The 10,000-nt window shown below is 45.9% G+C and overlaps 1 protein-coding gene across 1 annotated transcript in view; it reads right to left on the reverse strand.

The window, feature by feature from the left end:
• Positions 1–10,000, reverse strand: part of LOC147030183 (receptor-type tyrosine-protein phosphatase N2-like) — a 345,865-nt gene that overhangs the window by 320,718 nt on the left and 15,147 nt on the right. The window lies entirely within an intron of this gene.

Consider the following 10,000-nt stretch of genomic DNA (forward strand, 5'->3'; position numbering starts at 1 on the left):
CTTTCCAGGAGAGGTCGAAACCTGGAGGTTCTTCTGTCAGATCACTGACCAGTTCTTTATCAGCAATGTTGTTGTCTGTCCAGAGATTGCGCCACTTGCCATTTGTGTTAAACCTCGCATCACTCAAAACATTTGCAGAGCCCCAGAAACGTTTACGTGACTTGAGTCGCATAGTTGGTAGATTCTGCTGGCCTTCATGGATTGGAAGTTCTGAGTGGGCTTTGATGCAGTCAAACTCTCCCAGCATTCCTGCCTTCCAGCACACATCAGGGGGTGGGATGTTGGACAGGATTTGGAGCCACTGCAAGGGTGTTGATTTAAGTGTACCGCTGATTATCCATATCAGTGTTTTCAGGACAGTGTCCAAATGTTTTGTATGGCTGCTCTCTACCCAAACAGGAGAATAGTATTCCGTTGAAGAGTATACAACAGCAAGACTAGCAGCGCGAAGAGTGCATGCACTCGAACCCCCAGCTGGTGCCCGCTCGTTTCTGGATGATGTTTACCCTGGTATTGATATTTTCTGTGACCAGTTTTATGTGTTCACGAAACATGAGGCTATGATCAAGGGTGACTCCAATATACTTGGGGAACGGTTCGTTCTTGACTGGCTTGCCACAAAAGGAAACCTTGGATTTGCTGTTAGCCAGTCAGTTGCTGAGATGGAAAGTGGTAACTGTTGTCTTTGTTGGGTTTGGGTGGAGGTGCCAGTAGACGAACTGTTACTCCATTACTTTTAAGTCCTGGGACAGGATACTGAGATCTCCAAGGTTGATTGTTTAGGGAGCAAGGGCAAGATATAGGTAAGGTCAGGTGTGGGAGCATGCGCCAGTGCAGCACGTCATTGCGTCCATTTTCCACCGGTACTCTGGGGGCCTTCGTCTGGCCATCCCTCAAGCAGATGCCTGGCAAATCCCCATCTCCTTGATATGCTGATCAACCTGCTGCAACCACGAGGAACGTGGTCGGCCCATTGGCGTCCTCCACTCACGAGGCTCCCTCGCTGAGAGAATCTGGTGAGCAGGATCAGCATCAGGACAATGAGCCACATGTCCATACAACACATGACTATGCAGGTAACAAATCGCATTTGAGTCTCTCAGCAATCGCTCGTTAAACACAAAGTCCAACCAGCAATAGCCAACGATTCTCCGAAGAGACCTGGTACCAATGGAAGTGTCCATCTCAGATCCCAGATCAGAGTCCAAGTCTCACATCCAAAGAGCAAGACTGGAAGCACCAAGGACCTCAAGACTCGGACTTTCGTCCTCCAGCACAGGTACCAACAGCGCCACACCCCATGATCCAGTGAATCCATGACTCCCCAGGCCCGACTCAGAGGTCTGTTGACCTCTGGCTCATAGCCAGCAGAGACATGAACATCACTGCCAAGGAAAATGAATCTCTCCATGACCTCAACATCCTCACCACAAGCAGGTAAAGACAGGATAGCAACATCCAAGATGTCATTGAAAGCCTGGGTCTTGTTTTGACCCAGGAAACCTGTAATCCCAGTGGCTCCGACTCCTCCTTCAGCACCTCGAGGGCCCCCATAAAGATATCTACTGTCTCCACAAAGATGACTGCATCATCTGCGAAATCAAGGTCAGAGATCTTGACATTCCCAAACGATGCAACGCAGCTTGAACTCTCTGACATCCTCCCCAGAATCCAGTCCATACAAGTGCTGAAAAGTGTGGGGGCCAGTACACACCCCTGATCATCCTCAGTAACAACTGGAAATAAGTCAGAGATGGTACCACCACACTTCACAGCACTCCACTCTCAGTACCAGAGTATAGTTCAGACATCAGATCGATCAATTTTGGTGGCACCTCACGAAGACCAAGAATCCTCCAGAGGGCATCCCAATTCACTGAATCAAACGCTTTACAGAGATCAATATAGGCTGCAAGCAGCCCCTACCGAAACTCGTTTGCATTTGATGAGGACCCGAAGAGCAAGGATACGGTCAATCATTGACCTCTTTGGTGTAAAGCATGAATGCTCTGGACACTGGTGCTCAAGCAGATGGTGGCGAACCCTATCCAGAATTATCCAAGCAAAGACCTTGCCCGGCACTGAGAGTAGCGTCACCCCTCGGTAGTTGTTGCAGTCTTGGCGATCACCCTTCCCTTTCCAGAGAGGGACAACAAGGCCCCTCTTCCAGTCAGTTGGGATGATGCCTGTGTTCCAGGCAGAGCACAGAACTGTGTGCAATGACATGAGTGCAGCATTTCCACCACCGTTGAGAAGTTCAGCATGGATGCCACTGATCCCTGGTAGTCTCGATGCCAAACAGCCATTTCAGGGCAAAGCATGCTTTAGCGTCATTATGAAGTTTTTGGTTGATTCATCATCTCTGAGCTATCCTGAATCAGAATCAGCCGGGTGCCAGACTCGCACCCTTGAGGAATTTTTTTTTAGAGGCGAAAAACAAAATGGCCACCACCGACTTTCGATAAATTCTGTTTTGGGCTTTATCTTCACTTCGATTGCACTTACAAACACAATTTTGGTGTCTACTACTATGTGTCATGCAACAGACAAGGTAAACGTTGATTATTCTGTCAAGATTGGATGACAGCAGATGGTGGAATTTGAATCTGGATGGCCAACAAGCTTCAACAAGACACTAACCAAGAAAGTGACCCTGATGACTTCGACCAAAAAGAGCATCAAGCTGGATGGAAGGCCAGTATTTGATCCCGAATTGATCTACACCCGAGTCATATGTCTCCAACAATACAGGGACATTGATATCAAGGATGTCCTTTCTTATGAACTGTCCCCTGTCCCAGCCTCCTTGTTTGATGAGAGCGGTGCGATGCGGGCTCAGTCGAAAGCAATCCTGAAGACGAAACTCCAAGTTGAGCAATCAAGTCAAATCCAAGGTGTTCCAGATGCTGTCATCATCGATGGATGTGCCATGTTATGGTCTGTACATTGGCCCACAAATGGTACAGTTGAGGATTATGTGATCAACTTTATGGGAACCATCAAATACCACCTGGAGTGTTGTGACGTTTACCTGATTTTCGACAGGTACATCAAAATCAGCACGAAACAAATGACGAGATCCAGTCACGCAGGTCATGATTCAAGTCGAAAACATCAACTTAACTTTCACACAACACTTCCACTGCAAAAAGTTGTTCTAAATGTAGCCTACAACAAAGTACAACTGATCGATTTGATCTGTCAGTATCTGATGACCCACATTGTGGACGACCAGACCAAACTGGTGATCACTGGAAAAGATCCTACACCAGGACAAGTATGGAACAATTCCACTCTCCAGAGACAGGATCTGAAAATGCACCATGAAGAAGTTGATGTCATCATTCATCCATCACTTAGTTCGAATTGTGTCAGGTGTCAGTGGTGACTCACATGTCAAAGTGGTATGTGACGATACAGATGTCTTTGTCCTGTTGATTGATTTCTACCTCGAGGAAAAGATGACTGTAGATGTCAGCATGGAGAGTCCGTGTGCTGGGAGGGCGAACGTAGACATTCACCAAACAACACTGAAACACAAAAGCATCGCCAAATAACTGCCTGCTGTACATGCTCTGACCGGATGCGATACTGTGTCGTATTTGTTTGGCGTTGGAAAGGCCACAGCGCTGAAGGTACTCATGGGCGGACATCATCCCACCTTACTTGGTCAGCTGGAAGCAGATGAGGAAAAGATGATATCTGAGGCAACTGCCTTCATTGCTGCCTGTTATGGTTCCAAAGTCGAAGGTGATATGTCCACACACCGGTATCAGTTGTGGAAGTCCAAGATGGCCAACTCCAAGATTACCTCTTCTCCGAAATTGAAGTCGTTGCCCACATCGCGCTCATAATCAAGTCATAATATGGAAATCGGCCACTCAGTCACAGTCGGACCCTCCGAACTTGAATCCCATCAAGTATGGATGGCAAGAAGGTGAGGATGGTGTGACGTTGTGTCCAACCACACTTCCACCTGATGTGTCTGCTGCACCAGTCACAATTCTGCAGCTGATCAAGTGTGGATGCTCCACCAGCCGGCCATGTTCCACCGGGAGGTGTGGTTGTGTGGCAGCACAGATGTCATGTTCGATGTTTTGCAGTTGTAATGCTGGATCAGACTGTTGTAACGAACAGACAAGGGCAGTGGCTGCTAATCACGACGACGATGACGAAGATTGAACATAATGTAGAACATTGCATCCTTAACAAAGTTAATATTTGTTTGCCTAAAAATAAAAGGTAATTTCAAAATCATATACATGTACATACTTACTTTAAGACATAACCCAAAGTCATAGTCAGCTATCCACATGTAACCGGATATATTTGTGTAAAAATCGTATTCCAAGATAATCATCAATTCATTGGTCATTGCAAGTAAGTTACTTCAGCCGTCATTGACTATTATTGTACGTAGTATTAATATTTGAGGGTTCATCAAATTCAATTTCTTACTCGAAGTGATCAGTGGAACTGCAAAATAGTCATTTTTCACATTAAAATGGTGGCCATCTTGAAAATATGAGACAGGTCTTATATATATATATATATATATATATATATATATATATATATATATATATATATATATATATATATATATATATATACACCTTCAATTTTATCATTATCGGATTCCTTGACCATGAAAACATCGTAGTAGACACCAAAATTGTGTGTGTAAGTGCATTAGAAGTGAAGATATAGCCCAAAACAGAGTTTATCGAAAGTCGGTGGCGGCCATTTTGTTTTTCGCCTCAAAAAAAATTCCTCAAGGGTGCGAGTTTGGCGCCCGGCTGATTCTGATTCAGGATAGCTCAGAGATTATGAATCAACCAAAAAAAACTTCATAATGACGCCACAACATGCTTTTTCACATTTCCACTGGACTATGGAGATTTACCCCATTTCAACCGGTTCACCGCAGCCTGTGTTTCCACAAGCAAAGGTGGCCCACAGTTGATTGGAGGGTCAGAAATAGGGATTGGAACACCCCTGACATCCAACTTGACAGCTGGTGGATCAGCCTGGTAACCGGCCCAGCAGGCCTTCACTTCGAACTCCTCTGTCAAGAGCCCACCACTCTCTGCTCTAACTGCAGTACACTGAGGGATGGGCTTGGAGGAACGCAACGCGTAAATTCCCCTGTAAGCAGGATGAGAATCACTTGAAGATATAGTTAGTAATAGTGAAAAAGTAGTAATAGTAGATACATCGCACAGGAACTCACATCACAATATAATGTTGTTATTACTTGCTGCAGTACACCTATACAAAACAATTACATGTGCATTCTGTCAAGTCAACTGGGTATCTCCATCATTTGTGTCTTCTTCGACTAAGCATCCTGCACTGCACTGAAACCATTGAGCACAAACGTCGAGAGTGTTCTGTCGGAAATTGCTTATAGTGCAAGCCAGGAAAATAAATCTGGTCTTATGTTAGCTGAAACTCAAATAAAAATATGAAAAGTAACATTGGGAGTTACAGTGAAAGGTGTATTCTATCGAGAAAATGTATATTTGACTGTGATTAAACTTAATCTGATGGTTGTATCATCACTGAGATGGCATGACTGTGATGCTGATCGAGACAGGAATTTGAAATTTGGACAGGGTACCAGCACAATTGATGGCCTACTCTCTTATTTAAAAGGAATTATCATTAATGTCCACAAACGTTAACATGGGATCGTTAAAGTCCCCCAGCAACTGCTAGCATATCCATTCATACAATGCCCTGGATATGCAGAGCATCAGGATTGAGAGTTTAGAGTCATGTTGGGAATCAAACCCACAATAAACAGGTCAAAAGTGGGAAATGAACCGCTGAGCTGTAATATCAGCCCGTGTATGTTCTGCAATAAATGAGGTAATATTGTGTGAGCTGTTTTGGGTTTTTTTTTTCTTTTTTTTTTACATTTGTACGCAAGGTTTCAATGCGTTGACTGCAGAGAATAGTGCTGTACAATAAACTACTGATAAAACACAACAATGTATTGTTACGAATCTGGAAACCATGCGCACTCAACATTCAGGTCCCAAAGTTAGTTCTGCCGGTAAGTAACATGTGTAGTCAGATCCCTTTCCTTTTTGTTTAGTGGGAGGCTCGAAAACGTGTGTTGTGACGTCTTTAGTTTGGTTATTATATCCAACGAGCCATCAAATAAACCATCCCATCGGCATGATCCATCCCCCATCACGATCCACTACCCACCCGCTGTCTACAAGCACTCTGACTTGCCAGGGCAGGGTCTTGCAGCCGTTCCTTGCTGCTCCCACCAACGCTCCTTCCATAAACGTTTTAACTCTTGCACCAACGCAACATAGATACTGTTACTCTTCCAGAGCGGAGCCACGTGGAGAATGTGGGGTCTCCGAACAGGGGCCACGGTTCCGCCCCGGTGGGGTGCAGCCGTGGGCCAATGAGGGACGGACAGAGAGATGATTCTCGCCAAGGCCCCTCCCCGTGTGGGAGGAGATATATATCTCGGAGACTCGGAGGGTTGTCATTGGCGTTGGCGCTGGTGGTGTCTGAGAGCAGAGCAGTGCGAGAGCAGAGCAGTGCGAGAGCTGTGTGTGTTTCACAAGGGAGGCAGATAAAGATCCCCGAGCACGCTCTGAGAAGAAGTACTGGAGTTGTGGAGTGGGCACGTTCATCACGGTGGCTGTTACGGAGAGAGGTGTTCTGTGGGCCCCGACCATCCACCACCCGAGCTCCGCCACGAACCATGAGTCCCCCACGTGTGACTGGGACCAGGCCGACGACCATTGGCAGATGCCATGTTCCCTTTCTCTGGGATGAAAACCCCCTTTCTCCAACGGCCAGGTACCCATCCGGACTTTGACCCCCAGCTCGTCTCTCTTTCTCATCAGCTGGAGGGTCCAATAAAGAACTCCGGGGTTTCTTTTCTTTTTGTGTGTGTCTGCATGTGGGCCCGTCTATAAGTAGAATTGTTTAAGTGTTTATTTCATCATTGTAAATACTACATTGCATATTCGCAATAAGTCTCCTCCTCTTCTGTCTTTTGATTTTATTGTAAGTAAATTATTAGAAATGTTCCCAGCTCGTTTCCGTTCTTTCTTTATTTGGTCCAGCATGGTCCGGGTCTGAGTTCAGACGGGGTTTCATCCCCGATAATCCGTTAATCCTAGCCGGCACGGCTTTGGCAGTTTCCGCTCGGCTGCAACCGAGCCGGAGTTGGTAGTCGCTAGTTGGAACTCCACCGCAGTCGGTAGAGTGGCCCGGTTCGAGAAAGACGTGCCGAGGGCATGAATCCCCGGTAGCCAAGACTGCATGGTTATTTAGGTATATTGGGATCTCGACGATTAACCCTATGCCACGCGCGGTCGAGATATTGACGTTTCACGGTCGATTAATCGACCCGCCGGATTTGGAGTTATCCGGAGCGACGGCCTATAAATTCCGGGGAGTCTGGTGGGAGACGGCGTAAACTTCCACACCTAACGGTCGTTCTCGCCACCGACCCCCGGCCCACAACATTATCATAATCCACTCTACAACAACATTTGGACTGTACAAGACACCATACAAAAAACACAGGCTGACCTATTTGGCACTTCCATTTGTGATAATTTTCCTGGCGATGTTGTGACCCCAAGTGCAAATCCCACATACTGTGTTGATTTGTTGTATATTGTGTCAGATTGTTCTTATAATTCAAGTAAACATACCATTTGTTATTTTCCTGTTATTTTTACATACAGTATGCACTAGCCTGTTGCCTGTTACATCTGTAGCAAGTGGGAGGTGACGAAAAACGGGTTGGTGGGATTCAAAAGTGGGTTTTCATTTTATGTTTTTTTCATTGGACGTGATCGGCAGTGAAGTGGTACTGCTCGCAGAATCCTGGAGGGTGGTGATGTAGCCTTCGGTGAGGGAAAGTTCATGATGTCACAAAGCCAATTTACCTGAGTGATGCCTTGCACATGAGCTACATAAGTGTGTGCTTGAGAGACCCGTTTTAGCCAATGTGCAAGGTATCAATCAGTTGTGTGTCAATCCTTGCTAATGCAATGGAAGGGAAACATTGCGTTTTTAAAATTGATCATACTTTCCAACCAATCCGGGTTTTGGCAAGGCTAAAACGGGTCTGCGGGTTTTCAGAAACAAAATGGGCTAAACCCGTGAAATGCGGGTCAGTTATATTGGCCTGTTATATACTGTACGAGATCCATCAGGCCCATTAGGGCATGAGGCCTAAGGAGGGACTGAGCGATTCAATTGGCCAATTTTGAAGCTAAGGGTTGGGCCTCGTTTTCTCCCTCACCCCCACTGCCCCTCCAATGGCTTTTGTTATTCAAACGCATTTCCCACCAAAATGGCAGAGCAAGAATGCAATGCCACATTTATGTAATAGGCAATTAAATAATAATTACAAAGTAAATTAAATAATAAAGCAATCACACACAATAATAACTGAAAGTTACGAATTCTGAAACAGTGGGCACAACCCGAGACAGAGCCCAACGCAACACAAAACAAAACAAATCTCTTAACACGATCTATGGCCATGGATTCAAGTACTGAGAGAAGAAAGCACGGGGATGGCAGGATAAATAATCTGTATGGGGAAGAATAACGGGGGTGAATCACAGGCAAGTCTCCAGTGATGTTGGGAGGATGGTGGCCTCGTGTCACTCGATCAGATGGCACGTGAGCTGACAGAAATGGATGCAGGCCTTGTGCAGGAAACTCCGCCATGCTGTTCTTCCATGTGCCGGAGCTCTTACTGGAAGCTGTAATTACTACGTGGCCTTAGGTTTCCAACTCTCAAACTCCAGTTTGCTCCACCATCTGCACAGCCACTCCACATCATGTCGTCCCACCACTCCACCACCACCAGCTCCCATCCGCCCCTCGTGCTGCCTTCAAGGTCCGGGGCAAAGCACACCTCAATGGTGAACCACAATGTCTCGGTCTGTGACCCTCAAGACATGCAGTCCTGCCACCCCAGGGCGCCCTGGCATGCAGGCATGTGCATCGATAAAGGGAGGGGAGAAAGTTGGAGAAACATGGAACCCATGGGACATGTGGCCCTCTCATCTAACTAACTGTTTAATTAATCTATAAGTTCTTGTTTGACATATAAAATATCCACAATGGATACACATAAACGATGTACATTGCCACATGATACTTTATACATATATCAGAGCCTGGTGTTGGCGCAGTGGTTAGGGCAGCGGCTTGGGATCCAAAAGGTCCTGAGTTCAAGCCCCGTTGGGCCACTGAATTAATACACCAGGGGGTTGACTCAGCCTGTCATCCTTCCGAGGTCGGCGAAATGAGTACCAGTGTACTGGGCCGGTGTATACCCTGGTTAAAATAGGTGTACCATATCCCTGTGTCGTAAGAGGCGACCAGGGTTGCGTCAGGAAGGGCATCCGGCGTAAAACATGTGCCAAATCACTATGCAGATCATACGGATGATCCGCTGTGGCGACCCCTAAAAAGGGAGCAGCCGAAAGAAGAAGAAGAAGACTTTATACATATATCAATAAACAAAAGGAGGGAGGGTAGGTTCCCACCCTACTCCATGCATGTTTCAATGCAGTATGCACAAGCTTAGAGGTCTATAAACTAGCCTCTGAGCTCTCGAATCTGGGTTAAAATGTTGACCGAGCTAAAAAATGTCACCCTGGTGTTTCATTTGCTGGACGATGCACCAATGCTTAAGCTGTACACACGATAGGAAAACAGCAGCATGGCAACAATAGACAATCAAAACTGTCAAACAATGTGAAATGACTGCTAAGACTGTGTATAAAAAGGTAAAATGCCAACTTTTTATCCATATCCAGAGAGGAAATCAACCTTCCCCTCCTCTCATTCAATGTGACCTCATGACATATGCATACTGGAAATGTCAGGTCGGGTTATGTCCACATATATGTTAAGTCAAAAATAAATTTTCCCACGAGGATGACAAACACAATCAGCATCAGATATCGAGAAAACAGATCCAATCAAGAAT

Source organism: Eptatretus burgeri, chromosome 3 (assembly GCF_056783735.1).
Source record: "Eptatretus burgeri isolate ZD-2024b chromosome 3, Ebu_testis_v1, whole genome shotgun sequence".
Taxonomy (NCBI): Eukaryota; Metazoa; Chordata; class Myxini; order Myxiniformes; family Myxinidae; genus Eptatretus; species Eptatretus burgeri.